Source organism: Sabethes cyaneus, chromosome 3 (assembly GCF_943734655.1).
Source record: "Sabethes cyaneus chromosome 3, idSabCyanKW18_F2, whole genome shotgun sequence".
Classification (NCBI taxonomy): Eukaryota; Metazoa; Arthropoda; class Insecta; order Diptera; family Culicidae; genus Sabethes; species Sabethes cyaneus.
The window spans coordinates 3,504,139-3,523,855 of record NC_071355.1 but is presented as its reverse complement, the minus strand read 5'-3'; the positions used below and the strand labels follow the sequence as shown (position 1 = coordinate 3,523,855).

The 19,717-nt window shown below is 41.3% G+C and overlaps 1 protein-coding gene across 1 annotated transcript in view; it reads left to right on the top strand.

The window, feature by feature from the left end:
* Nucleotides 1-19,717, top strand: part of LOC128741837 (interference hedgehog-like) — a 202,971-nt gene that overhangs the window by 141,613 nt on the left and 41,641 nt on the right. The window contains exon 3 of the mRNA XM_053837922.1: nucleotides 7,394-7,478. The gene's annotated coding sequence lies outside the window, so the exon portion shown is untranslated. The remainder of the gene's footprint in view (nucleotides 1-7,393; nucleotides 7,479-19,717) is intronic.

The following is a 19,717-nucleotide window of genomic DNA, read 5'->3' as shown; positions in this document are numbered from 1 at the left end:
GTGGTTTCTGTAGTCAAAACACGTTAGATAACGTATCGTTGTCCTTTTCATCATCGATTGCGTTGTCAATTCCAGTCAATCAACAGCTATTTTTATGGTTTCCTGAAAGAGCAATTGATACGTATTGCTTCAACTTTTATCAAAAGACAAGATGAAGAGCACAGACTGATCAAAATGCTTTTGACGAAGCAATTTCGTCGTCTACATCGTCTATATAGAAATATCACCAGAACAAGATTCCTGGAAACCCGTGCTGCGTTTCCATCACATTCTTAAAAAAATATTTTAGAGTGTTTGAGTCCCTATTCTTCCCAGGGTCGCTAATAGGTTTATTCGAAAACCTGGCAAACACGAATAAATGTCAAAATTTGGCGATCAATTTGACCGATGGGGAGGACTTTTTCGGGAAACGTCTTGCCAGTTTTGATCAACGCCGGTACAAAATGTTGTCTGAAATTAGGAGCGATGACTCCTTTGCAGAACGGAAAAACAAAAATCTGGCAAAAATCTGGGACATTACCAAATATCTGGAAGATTTAGAACTTTGTCTGGCATGCAATAAAAAATCTGGTAAAATCTAGATTTATCAGCAAAGCAAAACCATGCATGGATATAAACGTCCTTCAGAACTTGACCCTTCTTTATCGATAGATATCGCTGCCGGTTATTAGAGTACAGGAAAATCACTGGGCTAGTGCAAAGATCCTATTAACTCTGAAGCGGCACCGCCCAGTCGAGACTCGAACATACGACGAGTGGCTTGTTGGGCCAGCAACGTATCCCGGAGTTAACTTGGCAGACAGGCATAATGGCAACGTTGATGCTTGCAATTATTAACGTATGCGTGATGATAAAACCAAAGCTATTTGTTTTGCTAACGCGACAACACGACTGAAGTGCACTCTCTTGATACTCATTTGCAAAACAGCTTGCTTTTTTCATTGGGCTCGAATTCTTTACTCTTTCCTTGTATTACGTGTGTGTTATTTCCTGTATGATATAAGTGACCGTAATAAGAATATTATAGAATTGTTAGGAATCTAATGTACATTTTTCATTCTCATTATCATAGCAGGAAATAAAACAAACAAATGCTCGTTTTGTATTGTTTTATGGTGTTTTAGTGTCAACATAATTCTAACATTCTAATGTTTAAAGCATTACCTCAACATACCATAGCAAGCTTCCCTAATAACATACTCATTATAAAACTGTACAACTAATTGTTATACAACTAATGTGAGTCATTAATAAATTGATTTAAATAAAAGTATCGTAAGTGTGCTACTTGGGTAAGTTGAATAAGTATCATGTATCCCTAGGTGATATGTGCATTATTCAGTTTGTCAACATTGTCGATGATTCACAAACTCTGTTTTGGGAAAATCGTCAAAAGAATACTATTTAGTATTTACAAACATTTTGGTGTTCTTTTCCAGACCAGATAAGCCATTTTACCGTTTATTCGACATAAGCTGAGATATTGCAAAAAGAAATATGATTTTACCAACTGCGACATCTAGCGGGACAGTTCTGAATTTGACCGATCATTTTCAAATTCGTCTTGTCTAGACACACAACTTTGTCAAAAACCGCCACTTTCTATCGTATCATGGTCATGAGATATCATCATAAGATTATAATTTGACCACGCGCGCCACCTACTGAGACAGTTTCAAACTTTGTTATGAATTTCCAAATGTGTCTTGTTCGAACAAATAACTTTGTAGAACACAATAACAGTCTATCTCGTCACGACTCTGAGATATTCCAAAAAAACTCAATATGCTCGTTATAAGCGCCATCTACCGTATCAGTTCCGAATTTTGTTATCCGCAGTCAGATTGATCTCGTCCAGATAAACAACTTTGCCAAAGACAGCAATCGTCTATCTCTTCTCAGTCCCGAGATATTAGAGATTCTAGTATCGAGATTCTAGAATCATTTGTTTTGGTCGCCATTTGCGCCATCTAGCGGATCAGTTTTCAAACTTTATTGTTCGTTTTCAGATGCGTCTTAAATTGATAAACAACTTTGTCGAAAACCGCAACCTTCTATTTCATGTCAGTCCTGAGATATAGGCAGTATTATTCGCCGTGTACTCAGTACACGACGCGACCGCTTATGTAACTTTTTTTAACGCGACCGCTCTAAGGTTAACGGCAGACGGCGTTGCAGTGGAGTACGCCAGGAAGCTTCACCAGCGAATCGCAGAACAGCAGGTAGAAGAAGAAGATATAAATGGGCTGTGGAGGAACATCCATGGTGCCATCCAAACAACAGCGAGAGAGGTGGTAGGCACGACGCGTGGAAGACAGCGTAACAGCTGGTTTGATGCCGAATGCCAGAGAGTGACAGACGAAAAGAACCAGGCCAGGAGTCGCATGCTCACTGCGGCAACGCGTCAAAACAGAGAGAGATACAGAGATACTAGAGCTGCGGAAAAAAGAATCCATCGTCGAAAGAAACGCGAGTACGAGGAGCACGTGCTTGCCGGCGCAGAGGAGCGATACGCCAGCAACGACACACGGAGTTTCTATAAAACGGTGAGTAGCAGGAATTTTGCCATGCCTGTGATGTGCAATGATAGTGCTGGCAACCTGCTTACCGACAAAACGGCGGTAGCAGCCAGGTGGAAGGAGCACTTCCAGACACTATTGAATGGAGAGGTAAATGAGGAGATCAGCAGGGACAGGATAGAAATTGTAAGCGATGGTCAAGCTGTGGAGCCACCAACACAGGAGGAGGTTAAGAGCAATCAGTGAGCTGAAAAACGGTAAGGCTGCTGGGAAGGACGGTATCCCGGCTGAACTTCTAAAAGCGGGGAGCGAGCGGCTGTACGAAGCAATCCACCGGATCATTGTCAGGATCTGGGAGGAAGAACAAATGCCGGAGGAGTGGTTGGATGGCCTCATTTGCCCAATTTTCAAAAAGGGACATCGAATGGAGTGTAAAAACTATAGAGGAATTACATTGCTCAATTCTGCCTACAAGGTGCTTTCCCGTATCCTGTTCTGCAGACTGAGACCGTTAGCGGAGTCCTTCGTCGGCGAGTACCAAGCTGGTTTTCGTGAGGGTCGCTCCACGACGGATCAGATGTTTACCCTGCGCCAGTTGCTAGACAAGTTCCGGGAGTACAACTTGCAGACACACCATCTGTTTGTGGACTTTAAAGCGGCGTACGATTCAGTTAAACGAAATGAGCTGTGGCAGATTATGCTAGAACATGGTTTTCCGACGAAACTAGTTACGCTGATTCGTGCGACGCTGGATGGATCCAAATCATGCGTTAGAATAGCGGGTGAGACCTCAGCTGCTTTCGTGACGTTGGATGGACTGAAGCAAGGGGACGCACTCTCTAACCTGCTATTCAACATTGCCTTGGAAGGTGCATTACGAAGAGCAAACGTGGAAAGGAATGGAACTATCATCACGAAATCTCACATGCTTCTTGGTTTTGCGGATGACGTCGATATCATCGGAATCAACCGTAGAGCAGTAGAAGAGGCCTTTAGGCCCTTTAAAAGGGAAGCTGCGAGATTGGGACTTACCATTAATACCGCCAAAACGAAGTACATGGTTGCTGGTAGGGAACGTGGGAGCTCAAGTGGTGTTGGTGCCGAGGTGGAGTTAGATGGGGAACGATATGAAGTAGTGGAGGAATTTATATACCTTGGTACACTCGTGACATGTGACAACGATGTAAGCCGCGAAGTGAAACGACGAGTTGCAGCCGCGAATCGGGCTTTCTACGGATTACGTAGCCAGCTGAAGTCCCGTAGCTTGCAAATTCGCACAAAACTGGCGCTCTACAGAACACTAATCCTCCCGGTGGCCCTTTACGGACACGAATCATGGACGCTAAAGGAAGCTGATCGGCGAGTGCTTGGGGTTTTTGAGCGTAAAATTCTGCGATCTATACTTGGTGGCAAAATGGAAAATGGAGTGTGGCGCAGACGCATGAATCACGAGCTGTACCAAGTATACAAATATGCTGATATAGTGACGGTAGTGAAATGTGGCAGGCTGCGGTGGGCTGGACACGTGGCCAGAATGCCCGATGAAAGAGTAGCCAAAACTATTTTCAGCAGAGAACCAGGAAGAGGCCGTAGACTCCGAGGCAGACCCCGCACCCGGTGGGTGTGTGCTGTCGAAGACGATGCACGTTCAGCTGGTGTTCGTGGGGATTGGAGAACGGCAGCCCAGGACCGACGGTACTGGAGGACTATAATTCGTTCGGCGCAGGATCGGTAACGGACCGTTGCCACTAAAGTAAGTAAGTAAGGTCTTCAGCACTTTTGTTCGTGTGAGTAACCCCCTTAATCTAAAACTGTCAAAAGTTCGTCATCGCTTACTATCATAAAAATAAACGAATAACTTTTTTGTGTTAGGAAATAAAGACATAGTTTCTTCGGCAAAGTTGTAAACATTGTAAAAACAAGCAACTTTGTTGAACAAATAAAATTGCTATCTCTATCGAGTGCTGAACTATAAGGCATATTCTTTAAAACTTATTTAAAAATTGGTTTTTCATCCTTAGCTTTTGCAAGTTGCATTTTACAAGAATACAATGTTCTAGGCAATCATCGAAGCTCTCAAAATACACGTTTTTGCTGAAGACCACCAATCTCTTGGACCCCTACTTGCTGAGTTAGCGCATATTCAAGCTTTAAATTTCCACAGCTTCACAAGCCCATGGGGTAAAATGGGGCAAGCGGATTTATGAAATCAGCGCTTCATCTTAAAGCTTAAGTCGAGTACTGGTCTTCTGAAAAAACGTGTATTTTGAGAGCCTCGATAGTTGCTTAGAACATTGTATTCTTGTAAAATGCAACTAACAAAAGCTAAGTATGAAAAACCAGTTTTAAAGAAGTTTTAAAGAATATGGCCTATAGTTCAGCACTCGATAAAGATAGAAATTTTATTTCTTCAGAAAAGTTGTTTGTTTTTACAATGTTTACAACTTTGCCGAAGAAACTATGTCTATATTTCCTAACACAATAAAGTTATTTTTTTATTTTCATTATAGTAAGCGATGACTAACCTTTGACAGTTTTAGATTAAGGGGGATATTCATACGAACGAAAGTGATGAAGACCATAAATGATAAAACGAAAACAAGCGACATTAGGAAAACCCGATTTAATCCACCTAGTGGTGAAAGGAACCTTTGTTATACGGTCTTACATGCTATTTGAGATAGAAATCGACACGTCTTCGGAAAATAATTCATCTATTGGTTATCGTTGCGTAGTGCGTTGGTTTACATGAAATTTTTGAAAATTGAATAAGTTTACAAAATTTGAGCAAAATAGGAACACTTAAATTTAGATAGATCCTTTTTTCATGAAATTGCTGAGTAAGGATAAGTAAGTTGTTATTAATCTGAGTAAGTTCAAGTAAAAGTAAGTTGTAAGAGGAAATTTTATCCTTTAACATATACATTGTCTAGTAAAGGTCTAGTTTATAGGTTTTTGAACTATGCATTACAGGAACCTGTAATGCCATTCTATTTGAATCACATCAATAGAGTTTTCTTGAATAATTTTCATCAATTTTTATTAACTCACGCTGCTGTATTTTATACAAGACGTGTAGGTTTTTCAACGCCATATTGTTATAAAGTTACAAATCGTTGTTTAACCAACGTATATTCTTCAACAAACTTATTGTAAGTAAAATATCATAATTATTGAATGCATTTATAATTTTAATTGCTAGGATAATGTATGCAGCAAAACTATCAGCAAATGTAAAATGTTTAAAATGTATCCGTCTGCTGGTAGTCGAGTAATTCGAAGTCAAAATTAGGGTATTCTTTATAATCAAAGTTCTACAGTTCCTAAACAAGCAAACATACAAGTATACTATTTTCAGCAAAGTGGTGTATTTTTACTATTTGTACAATTTTGTAGTACATGAAAAAGTCATACAACAATTACAAAAAGAGCAAAAATAGAAAAACTGATTTTACAAATTCATATACAATAAATAAGATTTTTCTATTTTCGCTGCAGAGATAGAAGGTTACTGTCTTCAGCAAAATTTCTTGTAATAATATGCTCTATACCTTTGCAGAACACATCAATGTGTTATATTGACACTGAAGAAAAATATTTTTTTATTTCACTTTTAGGGGAATTAATCAAAATTTAAATTCCACCAGACGATAGAGCTTTCAATTTCAAGAAACTCTTCCAAAGGTTCGATAAACCTAAAACCAGTTTTCCCAGTCAAAACTCTAGTGCACACGTTTTCTTTGGTTTGGGGCTATTGTGCGCGCGAGTAATTGTGTTATAAAAGTTGGCGCGAGTGTTCGAGGGTTAATATCTTTTAACCGATAAAACCAATTCTTATGAAATTTTGCATATATATTCGTAGTGTGAAAACCTCTCGTTTGATATTAAAATAATTGAAATTAGGTAAATTATCTTGGTTAAAATCATTATAAATTATTGTTAATTTTGATGTGCTGTATACGGTTGCTCATAACTTTCAAATTAAACGTCCAATCAAAAAACCATTCAATAGTGATCTATTAGGGTATATTATCTTTCAAATGAGACTAATAGCGCATAAATCGGTTTGGCCATCTCTAAGAAACAGGCGATAATTATTACCTTGTCAAAACAGGTCAACACACACACACACACACACACACACACACACACACACACACACACACACACACACACACACACACACACACACACACACACACACACACACACACACACACACACACACACACACACACACAGACATTGCTCAAATTGTCAAACCCTATCGATTGGTATGTGTGACTTGGCCCTTCGGGCCTCGGATCAATTTCATGTTTTTCGACCAATTTTCAAACCTTTGTTATAGTCTAACAAAGGTAAAAAGTTCCACTTTTCGCACTTTTGGACTGCAGTGGTTCGGAGTAACTAAAACAGTTTATCTTGCTTGGTGGTAGTCTAATGAATGACAATCTTTGCGGAACAAACTCAACTCATAGCATTGGCAGAGCAAGGCCTGCTACAATTAGGTATTGTTTAATCAAAATGCGCAAGGGTTGCTACCATTATAATGTTGCCACCGAAACTAACCGTAGTACTACGTCAACCATGCAGTCGTGTCTTGCATGGGCTGCTTGGTGCTTCAAAAAAGGAGCTGCATTCTCGTGAGGCCCATCCGGTTGATTCAAAAATAGCTGGAAGTCGTAAAACTATACAAATTGGATGAGATTGGTTGTTTTGTTTCCCTGGAAACTCCCCATTTGGAACGTCGTTCATTCTGTGATTCTGATTAAGTGCCTATTGTCCCGATGCTATCAAACTACCTAGTTAATTTGCTGGTTTGACCAAAGAATTCATTCTATTCACGGTTCTTTTTCTTTCCAATCTCTTTACAGATGATTCCATCGTCATAAATGACACTACTAGTTCTTATCCATCAGTGACGGCTGGATGCTATCAACGATTTGCTGCCTTAGACAGGTAGGTTGGAAAAGATAATTGCGGTGTTTACAAGCACCATCAGGTGTTTATTATTCTTTTCTTCCTTCCACTGTTGATAAAGTTTTGCGATGTGTTTACGAAAGACCACTTCACTCACGAATGTGAAATAATTGCAAACTATACGCCGCTCGACCGAAGCACCCCCTTTTGTGTGTGACCCCAACAATCCGGCTACCCGGATTGTGTTCGTTGTTGGTTCATCCTGGCCTGGCACTGGCAGGCAGGCAGATGTGCGCGGCCGACGCCGCGTCGCGCCGCGACGGAAACGCTTCGATGCCAATTTACCACTAATGACGCGTATCCAATTTGATCATATTTTATTTACTACCAACATCGCATTCGCATCCCATCCCATCGGTGTGCGGTTTTGTGAAATTGAACCAAACTGCAGCGCATGGTTCGGTTGGTTGCTTGCTTGGTTGGTAGCTTAAGTTAGTTGGCGACTAGAGAGTCATCATCATTACCGGCAGAAATTGCAGCTGGGAATTCCTTTTTCTGTGAGCTGCAAAATTAATGTCGTTTTGCGTTCTTTTCAGCTTGTTCTAGCAAAGTTTTTCGTTCTCTGATATTTGAAAAATAAGTTCTATGAATTTTCTCGATTGCTGCTAAATGAGTAGAACAATCAATCTTTGTAGTGTAGTTTTTGTCCGGCTTTAAGCGTAACCCTGAAACAGTCTCGCGAGGGCAGCTCAAGTTCAACGACGAACGATTGCGCCTCTGCCAGTCGTTTCACTGACTTCTTTACCAGTAGTATAATTGGGAAGGTTCCCATTGCAAGTGCATCGTTACAATTACTGGATATGCGACACAGTCGGAGAATTTTGATTACTAACTATTAAACAACAACAGAATGGGATGAGCTCTAAACATAATTAGGTGGACATGATAGCTCGCATTCATCGCGCATTAGAAGAGCAAATTAGTAATTAGTAGGTTGTATAGGTCAATTAGGCAGGTTATAGCGTAATCATTTGCGACATTTGAAATGCTGAAATATCATCACCGATCCAAAATTGTTCGTCGTTTTAGAGGTGACATGGAGATGTGAAAACATTTGGAAGACGTTACGAAATTCCTTTAAGAATCGAATGGGCAGTGCTTATGTACCTTCTATAGTTGTAGTAAAATTAACGATTGAATTTCACGAATTTTGCTAATGATGGCTGCAGTGCCCATAAATGGAAGACTATCACATGTGCTGTTAAAACATAGAAAAACTACCCAAGTTACTGATATGTGTTTATTTGTGCTTGTATAAGCAAGAACAAACGCATAACAGTCACAGCATGCCTTGATCCACTTGCGTTGCCGGTGACGACTCGGCAGTGTTTTCAAGACCACGTTTCGTTGTTGTTTTGATAATTCACGTACTCCTTTAAATCAGTAATTTAAAATGTCTGTACTAAACTATCTGAAATTTTTCGGGAGTAAAGATAGTTCCGATGATGAGCCTTCAGTTTCCAGTAGTGATTCAGCACTGAAGTTTCCAAAAATGACATCGCCGGCACCGTGGATGCGCAACCCGATAACTTGAACAGCAAGTGCGGGGGATCGACAAAGGTGGAGTCGTGAGGGCTTGGGTCAACTCAGAAACTGGTCACTTCCTGGATGTATCCGGAACGCTCCCAGAACGTGTTCGGATGTGACCAATATGATCCTGGACACTTTATATGACAACAACTGAACTAGTTTTTCAATTTCGAGTACCATAAAACGGGGTAACATTGATCATCGGGCAAAACAAACCCTGGGCTTAAACGTCTTTCTAAAACTTGGGATGGTAAATGGTTGAATATTGCGCTCCAGAACCACCATGAGGTTCCACAGCCTTTTATTCAGCAACTCCTATCTCGACCTCCTCGTGGTACCATCCGGGATACGTTCCTTAGTGGAAATCGGTCAACCGGTGGAAACTAGGGTCGTATGTGGACAGAGAAGGGGGCACTCATGCGAAGGCAGAAGTGTAAACTCTCCGCCTGCAGGACGGTTCTTTTGACTCCCATGAACCAAAGCAGAGGGTCCAAAGCCCCTAAAGGAGATGGTTGTAATAGCTGTTATCCATGGCTATTATGTAAAAAATTGAATGGATAAACCTCTAATCCAAGGTGTAACGCGACCCGTGCCGAGGGATGAATGGTGGAGGGGGTTCTATAAATTCTCTCGTACTCCACGGAGCCTGTGGAGTTCCAGGGCGCCCTCCACAGCAATTTGCCCTTGCTGCATCAAGCCGGTCATTGATGCAGTGGACGATTTCTTACCGTGCAAGCTCTCTCTGCCGAAAAAATAAAGAAACGAATGAGGTGGAGAGGAGAGTAGGGATGCTAGCGCATCGTTCAAGTCCTGATCCTCGTCTATCCTCAACACGCCGACTCGTTGTGAGTCGACAAACGAAGATGTGGCTCCAACTCTCTACTCACGGGTCGAGATCACTCTGCCTGATCTCTGACTGTGTGCTGGAGGCTGGGCTGAAACAAAAGGAGAGCCGAACAGTTATGGCCAGTAGGATGGCTGTACAATCGCTCAATCTAAAAAAATATATATATAACACCCCTAGTTTACTCAAAAGTTGCTGAGTCTCAATAAGCGACATCTCAGCAAGCTTACCGGTCTTGCGACAGGACATTATCCGAGTAAATATTATCTTCGGAATCTCAGTTTCGTACAAGATGATATTTAATCTCGGAACACTTGCTCTGCAATCGTGGAGCACAAATAGTACGCAGACTGCAGTATCTCAAAAAGGGGAGATCTGGTAGACGTCGCCGATCAGGATACTAGGTTCATAAACCTAGTCATCCCTGATTGGCACATGTCTCGCTCCAACTACCAGCCTGTCACTTCCTCAATAAGTGATAGGCTACTGACTCTATTTAGCAGCATCACTCTGCCGAAATTTAACCGTTATGTGTTCGACAAAAAAAACACCTTTAAGTGCTCGACAAGGGTACCCGGGTACCCACAAATTGAAACGCTTGTAACTTTGGCAATGTTTGACCGATTTGGACCATCTTTCCACCTAAAGACTCAGGAACTTTTCCACTTTCAGTGAAGTTGCAACAGAACCGGAAGTGGTTCATCTGGTTCCAAGAAATTCGGTATTCCGAGGGTGTGTTCCGGAATTAAAGCACTTTTTAAGATTTTGGATGTAATCATAGTAATATGGGTATCCAAAATTCCTCAAATGACTCCGAAAGGTCATTTTTCATAGTTTTAAAACAGTATAATGATTTATCCTCGGAATGGCCATTCTGGAACAAGTTCCCATGGGACCTCCTGTGGCCACAGAACTGTTTGGATTGCAACACTGGCAATATGGGTATCTAAATTCATGAAATTACTCCGGAAGGTCGTTTTTCATTGTTTTAACTCTATCTAATGATTTTGCCCCGGCATGGCCATTCCGGAACATATTCCCGTGGGGCTTCACAGTGGTTCAAAACCAGTGGTTCAATAAACGAGCGTATTGCAGTTTTGAGTGGGAAAACTTGATTTTAGGTTTATAAAGGCTTTGGAAGAGTTTCTTGAAATTAAATGTTCTATCGTTTGGTGAAATTAAAATTTTGATTAATCCCCCTAAAAGTGAAATAAAATTTTTATTTTTCTTCAGTTTCAATATAACACATTTACGGGTTCTGCAAAGTTTTAGAGCATATTATTACAAGAAATTTTCTAGAAGACAGTAACCTTCTATCTCTTTAGCGAAGATAGAAAAATCCTTTTAAGCACTTTTTAGCTTTAATTCCGGAACACATCTTCGGAATACCGGATTTCCGGAAACCAGATGAACCACTTCCGGTTCTGTAGTAACCCCACTGAAAGTGGATAAGTTCCTGAATCTTTAGGTGGTAAGTTGGTCCAAATCGGTCAAATATTGCAAAGTTACAAGCATTTCAATTTGTGGGTACCCGGGTACCCTTGTCGAGCACTTAAAGGGTAAAAAATTTCGAAGCCCCCCATTTCCTCCCCCTTAAGTGGTACATGAAAACTTATTTTATGAAAAGTTGTAATTTAGCTAGTTCTGAGATGTCACAGAGTTTCAGTATCCTGGGTCGAAGAAAACTTTAGAATTTCTTACTTTGAAATCTGAAAAGGTACCCGGGTACCCTGTCGAACACATAACGGTTAAACATACGACGACTGTCTTGTTAGACCAGCATCGTACCTCGAAACTAACTGGGCACGCAAGCATGCAAATGACGCAAATACGATGAAAATATAGTAAAAAGACCATTAAAACGACAGCTAGGTGACAAAAAGGCGACGAATTCGAAGAGAACACAACAATTCCAAGTGGGGCAAAATCACAAGTCACTTATAGAGATCCCAGGAAAATCAATCAGGATTAGTATGCGGCTGTAGTCGAATTGGCAGATTTAGCTACTAAAATATGCAACTGAACAGCTCGGCTTCAAAGGGTTTAATTAAAATTATTGTCTATTTAAAATGGTTATTTCTACTTGGTATGTTCCCAGGTTGATGAGTTTGCAAAAGGGCGCAGAAATTGTTCAACAATTGCTGATTCTAAAGGTGGGCCAAATGGCTCTTTTGTGTGAGTGACTCTACAGAGACTATCCAGCTTACCGTGAGCGATAATGACGGTTGATGGGTACAACTTTCTGAAGGGCACAGTTCGGTTTTGACATTCAATGCAGGAGCAGTCACTGCGGTTACTATGGAAGCCACAACGGTTGTTTTCCGGTTGAGTGGAACCGGAAATGTAAACATGGTTTAGTTTTCACAGACCAGCCGAAAAGGAATTTAGCTACACGGAAGGACAGTTTTGTGGCTATTCTTTGCTGAAATATTGTCACATTGACCCAATGCAAAGATTATTTCACAAAATGATAGCTAAGAAAGTATAAAAATTCGCTTCCCTTCAACTAAATTCCTTTTCGGCTGGTCTGCGAAAACTAAATAATGTTTACGTTTTTCCACACTGAGAAAACTTTTCGTATAGTTTCTATGTGTTTCACACATAGATTTTTTCCACCTGCCGAGTAAATGAACTTTATGTGCCAAACAGTTACCATTTATGTGTTTTTAAAATTTACCTTTAAAATTTGCACATACTATTCATATGCATATAATTTTCATGTGTACTTCTGTGCGGACTGTGTTTATATGTGGCACATAATAATCATAAGGATTTTCATATGGAAATTTTCCATTAGTTATGTGCGGATTATTTTGAGTGCACTCAACCAGCAAACAACCATCATGGCTTCCATAGTAACCGCAGTGACCGCTCCTGCATTGAATGTCAGAGGCGACTAGGTACTCAAAAATCTAGCGGTTTTTGAGTGCCTAGTCGCCTCTGTAATCTATAGTCTCTGTAAGTGACTCTGAACGGTCCATTTTCAGGCCGCGAACCGATTCAAATGAGCGGCACGTTGAAATCGCGTCCAGCAATCGAGCCGAGCAATTTATTAAGTAGTCGAGTTGATCAGTCCAGTCGAGCAGTTGAATCGAGCCGTCCAGTCGAGCATTCGGGTCGAGCCGTCCAGTTGAGCATTCGGGTCGAGCAGTCGAATCGAGCAGTTATGTCGCGCAGCCCAGTCGAGCAGTCAAACCGATCTGTTCAGTCAAATGGTCAAATCGATCGTCCAATCGAGCAGCTGGGTCTAGCAGTCCAGTCGAACAGTCCAGTTGAACAGTAGAGTCGTGCAATCATATCGAGCAATCTAGTCGACAGGTTGAGCAATCGAACATTCCAGCAGTCGATCAGTGAGGTGACTGAGAATAGAACCCATTCCGACGAAAGCATGCCGGCCTGTCAGGGGCCTGTTTTTAGTAACAGATAAGCCTCGTATGACGTCCTGTCAGAGACCCGGTTTTGGCTACAGACAAGCCTGTTGTATGTGATTCAATTCAATTTCAATTTCAATGGTTCCTTTTTGGATAACTTACTTTGACACGTCGGAGTCACAGCGTTGAAGGCTTGATAAGTTTAATGCATTGTTCTGACCAAAGTGCGTCCGAAGTGCGTGGAAAGGTATTTCAGACTGTCTTGTTTCCGCACTCGAGATCACATAGGCTTGTTCCGGCTGAAAACTGCAGAATTCGGTTTGGCGACTCCTACATTCAACGGTCCGACGAAGTGATCTATCTATCTATTCTCTATTCTATCTAGGACTACCTCTAGACAGACTACTGAAGATTCTGCACTGGAAGCTGTAGCGTTAAAGAAGAATTGTAATCAACAGAGATAGAGAGTTGTAATTCCAAATTACAAAGCCTAAAATGAATAAAAATATATACCTTTAAAATATATATTTTAATACATTCCTATCCGATTCAAAATTCGGATCTGAAGACCTTTGGACTTATTCGAGAATCGTTAGCTGTTGAAGTAGAAAATCTTTGCAGAACCTAGAAGTCTACGAGGCATGCTTCTCTATGCATCCGTAAAGTGTAGAACTCTACTGGTGTGATTACGTTTGTTCCTAGAATGCGTTTTAGATGCTTCATTGATTTTACCGTCGCTTCCCACAACCCACCACGAGCGTGATGGGATGAACTTAAAATTGATGCCCACATTGGCTGCAGCCAATTCCCTTTTTGCGACTACAAAGTTCATTTGCATTGTTGGAAGCCATCTCCAGGTAAATTACTTTCGTTACAAAGAATACAAAAATAACCACATAACATATTTGGATGTCAGTTTCTCTGTGCGGGAACGGATTTTGAGTGGGTCTCAGTAATTTGCACGAGCAAAGAGCGAAAATGGACATACATGTTCTGAAGGAAGACTTGAGAGCAAGGTGGAGAGAAAATTTCATTGACAGGTTGTGTTCGAGCATGTGTAGTCACGGCGAACCTTTCTTCCAGTAACGTTTGGCCTTAATGTGCATCATTTAACGAAACATACTTTGGCTACGACTTACTGGATATTGACAGCCAAGCTGGTCCATGCCACCCGTTAGGATATTCTTCCAGTTGTTTTTCTGTCATACGACGGGAAATCGCGCCTGGAAAATTCTCTAAACCAGCCACGAATTTGGAACACTTTATTTAATACGAACATTTGCCAGCAAGATGGCGACAATGGAAGCCAACATTTCACTGATAGTAGAATCCAGAAGATACCAAGCTGGTTAGGCTGGTTGCGTATACTATTGATTCCGCGTGAGGGATGGCCTCATCGGGAACTCATCGATAAGCGATTCGATCCTGGAACATCGTAGTTTAAATTGCGACAGGCCCATTATGAATCCGAGCGGATCGAAGAGCCGTACAAAATCGGTCTAAACGATTCCCATAGTAGGTTCCGATTAAAGTCCCAGGGTTTTAAATGTAGCTTTGGATGACTCGAGTTTCAGAAATGTGCGATCATCCTATAAGGCTTCGAGGATGGGTGCTAATATCTTCGAAGAACAGTAATGAAGGTGCGGTCCAAAGGTGAGAAAGATCACATGGAGAATCTGGAGAAGCACACGAAGAAGTGAGTATGGTGATTTCAGTGAAAGCGGTAGCGACGGCTAGGAAAGACTGTCCCAAGATAAAACCGACGGTGAATCTGATGAAGAAGAGGTCAATAGGGACAAGAACCGGTACAAGTCGAACCAACTAGCCACCCAAAATGGATCAAGCAAGGAGTTACTTCTGGAAAAAGTACTTTTTTTTCATGTTGGGTATTTTTATCACTGCGACCATTTGTTTGATCTATTGTGATATATTCCCCGTTTTATTATAGCTATGTTGTCAAGATGACGCACCACTATCAGAAGTGATTGTCATTGTTTGACTAATAGCATTTGTCCAGCGCGGTGATGCACTTCGGATGAATTGCACTACTGCGCTGGGAGTTGTTCTCCAAATATCAGAGGGTTCTAAAAGCCCTCTTTCGAAGAACCTTAATCTTTTATTGAGAATTGCCGGACATCGACATAACAGGTGTTCCGAGTCTTCTTTTTCTATGCCGCAGAAGCGACATATATCATTATGAAGTTTTCCCATTAGCTTCAGATGATAGCGGCTCGGACAATGTCCTGTTATAAGACCAGTGTAAATGCTTAGATCTTTCTTCGAAAGCTCCAGTATTTTGCGAGTAATTGAAACGTTTGGAGAGATGAAACTGGAAAAAGTACTTGAGCTGGCTATATTCATTAATGACTATAAATGACTGGGCGTTAACGGCTCATGATCGACTAATTGCAGTGGGATTCATTAATGTTCACGAAATTAAATTAATTGCACTTCCGCCTCTGTCAATACTGTTGCGAGCGACTTGTCGCCCAGTTCTACCAGAACACATCCAAGTGCTGACTTCACAACTCGAACTATTCTCTCCCAGTAGCCTCCCATATGAGGAGCAGCATGAGGATTGAACCGCCACCAAGGCCCCGGAAAGTCGCTTTGCAAACATCTACGCCCAGGTAGTTAAACTGGCAAACTGGCAACTTTAATCGATCACTACTTTTTCGTCAAGTAAATCAGTTTCGAATCCAATTCAAATTTCAACTTTTGTTTCAACCCTATTTTAAGCTCAATTTTAAGTGTAAATTCAGTTCAAATTCCATGCCCAATTTTAATACAGACTTTAAGTTTATTTTGAAGCCCAATCTAAATATAATTTCAAGTGCAAATAAAATCCAATTTATATCTAACTTCAATTACTACTTTAAGTTCAGTTTCAAGTTCAATTTAAACTCTGAGTTTATGTTCAACTTCAAGTATAATTCGAACTCCAATTTCAAGTCTAGTTTCAACTCCAATTTAAAATCAATTTATCTTCATTTTTAGTCCATTTCAAGTTAAGTGATGGAGGTAAATTCTAAAGTAAAGTCGGAAAGTTATATTCTATTACAAGGAAATTTTTTTAAATATTTTTTTCTTGTTTGTCTCAACCGATGGATGTCCATCTCCTGCTACTCTACAAAAAAAGTGAAAAAAGGCACAGTACAAAAGAAAACGGGACAGCTACTGGACAAACAGGATACAAAAAGTGAAAAAATGTGGGAAAAACTGGCATGAAAAACGAACAAAAACGTGATAGAATGGGAGAAAAACGAGACTTAAAAGGAGGAAAAAATGAAAATGCAGAAAAGCGGTGCGAAAAACGAGTAGAGTGGACAGAAAAATACGGAGAATGGAGGAAAAACCGAGAGAAAAGGGGAAGACCTTAAGGTTAGAATTCGACACGTCTGTGGAGGGAACGAAGAAACTGCGAAAAATAAGTCAAACGGGATATAAAAGATGAAAGATGTGACAATGAACAGGAAAATATGACATAAAAAAAAGAAAAGAAAACGCGAAAAACGAATCAAAGAAAAGGGTAAAACAAAAGACAAAAAGTCGTAAAACGGGAGATAAAAAAGAAAACCCGTAGAAGAAAGAACAACATCAGAATAAACGAGACAGAAAACATGGAACGTCAAAAAGAGGAATGACGGAACAGACGAAGACGACAAACGATAAGGAAAGAAGACAAAGAAAAAGACGAAAACTGAAAACAAAAAAAAGGGGAAAAGAGAAGAGAAAAGTCGGAAAGCGGGAAGGAAAATAATAAAGAACAAATTTAAAACATGAGAAAAAACAGGACAGGAAATTAAAAAAATGGAAAAAACGAAGGAATCCGGAACAATGAAACAGGAAACTGGTAAACGAGAGAAAAAGAGGAAAACCGGAAGAAAAGTGAGAGCGAAAATCAACAAAACAATACAGAAAAGAACAAAAAAACAGAACAAAAAGTGAAAAAATGGGACCGGAGAAGAGAAAAAAAGAGACAGGAAAAATGTAAAACGTTTGAGAGAATAAGTCGAAAAATGTCAATCGTAAGTTCAAGTAATACTCTAACAAGTTCAAATTAGTCCAAATTCATATTCAATTAAATGTCCAATGTCAAGCTCAATTTCAAATTCAATTGCTCTTTTTTATTGTGGTGTCTGTGTTGTTCAATTTTCCGGCAGGCCGAAGGCCCCTGCATGGTACAAACCATATCAGTTATAAAGCAATCCCCCGAATAACTCAATGGTTGGTACTGTGCCGACCCCCGCCGTAATTTCTTAGTTTCGCAATTAACAATAAAGCTGACTGTTAGGATATTTTTGGGGCTTCTGTTCGTGGAGCGTGGCACGATTTTAGTCCGCAAACCCCTCACGTTCTGATAATAAATCGAGAACAGATCTCGGAGTATCGAGATTACTACGTTGCGAGTACTTGCCTGTGATAACTGATAACGGGTTGGAAGATACCATCTCCATTCTCAAGTATCGGACCGAGACGACTGCAGGACGCTGGCGGAACTAACTGGACTGTCCTGAGGAGATCAGAATGATTCCAAAACTTAGCGGCAGGTTAAAAGTGAATGACTTCACAGAGACAGATACAGACAGACATTGGTCAGTATCAATATCTCTCGCATCACAATCATCGCGAGAGCGGCTAGAAGCGATGAAGCAATTTACGGTATTCAAAACGTTGACGTTTTGTTGCGCATGGAAGCAAAGTTGGTCAGGCCAGGCGCTAGCATTGGAGCTGGAAACAAGGAACGAATCAACATCTGACAAGGTCAAGCAATTTGAATAGCCCTTTTGCCATCGCCGCACACAGGACCTAGATGTCTGCTGAACGCTGGCTGCAATAGCTCGACCTAAGACAGAGGAATCAAAAGCCTTAGGTATAACCGTATTGAAGACATTACCATTCTTCATCGACAGACTTCACAGCCAAGTATTAGAGTACAGGGCAATTACTTGGCTAGCTGCTTCGAGCGAAATCAGTTCCGAAAGTTATGGAAAAGTTTCGCCAGTTGATCGCTCATCCGGAACATCCGGAGTCATCTGTATCAAAGTACACGAACTGGAACCACCGAAGATCAGAAAGCTAACCACATTCATTCCTTTCAGTATAACCATCGATCGAGCAGCTGTGCGAGCTCGCTTGGAAACGGCGAATCTGAAACAACACTTAATCAATCCGCTGATCCTTCACGAGCTAGTCGAAAAGCTCCCGGACAACAACTTCCTGAACGAACGAGCATCGATAAACCTGAAGGAAAAGAGCATAGCGGATCGCTTGGGCAATGCCGGAGTTGACGAGAAGCATCCACGATAAAGTGGACGGCCGATATTGCTAGAGTGGAAATAGATTACCGACCAGACTTAAATAACGTTCGTTGATTCGCCCCGCTTGAAGCCAAAATCGTAGCAGTGGTAGATCTGATGACAGCGGAGTACCGCAAAGTAGGATGAAGCATCCAAAGACACCCTTCACAAGCCATTGAAAACTCACTCCGCGCTGGAAGAATCAGTCATCAGCATTCCGCTGGGGTCTGCCGAGCACAAAAGAGCTCACGAAATCCTCGTGATGACTACGAAACGAATCGACGACCGCATCGAAACTGATCTCACATGGAGGACGCATGATCCACGGAGGCGCCACACATGGGCGGCACTTGGGAACGGATGGTGAGGTCTGTGAAAAAGCCGATTAAGGCGTTAGATGATAAATCAAGAATTCCAAAAATGTTGCGCAGATTACATAAAATATGTAGAGTGATTCTATAAATTGTGTCGAATTGCTTCTAAATTATGCCAGACCCGCACACACAACCCTTTAAAACCATCAAATAAATATTCCGATCGGATCGATAAAAAAGCAGCGAGACAAAAGCCCGTTCATTGCCAGAAACTTTTCGCCTTGCAACATCGATTATAACATGCACAATCGTTTCGATTGGCAAAATTAATCACCAATCGTACAGACACACATACACTCACTCTCTCAGGCAAACGTGCACTTTAACGCCATCCGTTTAAGGTGCCATTGCTCCCGAAGGAAGGATGCACAGAACCGTAGCGAAATCCCATCACACGACATCAATAAATCAAAATAAATTGACAGTCCCTTGTTTCGGCCGGGGAGCGAACGCGCACTATCAGGGGGGCTCGCTCCGAAGTGTCCCTGCGGAAGCATTGTTCAAGTTAGGGTTGAAGCGCGGGGGAAAGGAATTTATGGTTAAAATTAAATGCCTTTCCGTTTCTGCCACCGGCACCGGACCGATTGGTCGCGGGAGGGCAGTGCAAATTTGCAGAATAAAACGAACCAACAATCGTGGTGGAACCGGTTTAGCCACGCAAAACCGGGGGCCAACCGGCCCGGCCGGCTTGGCCGTGCTGTGCGGCAGTGGACTGGACTGTGGACGGTGCGTAGCAGTGGAGATTTATTTCATCGGCGCGAGATGCAATTTGGCCGCAGATTGGAACCTGCGAGATCGG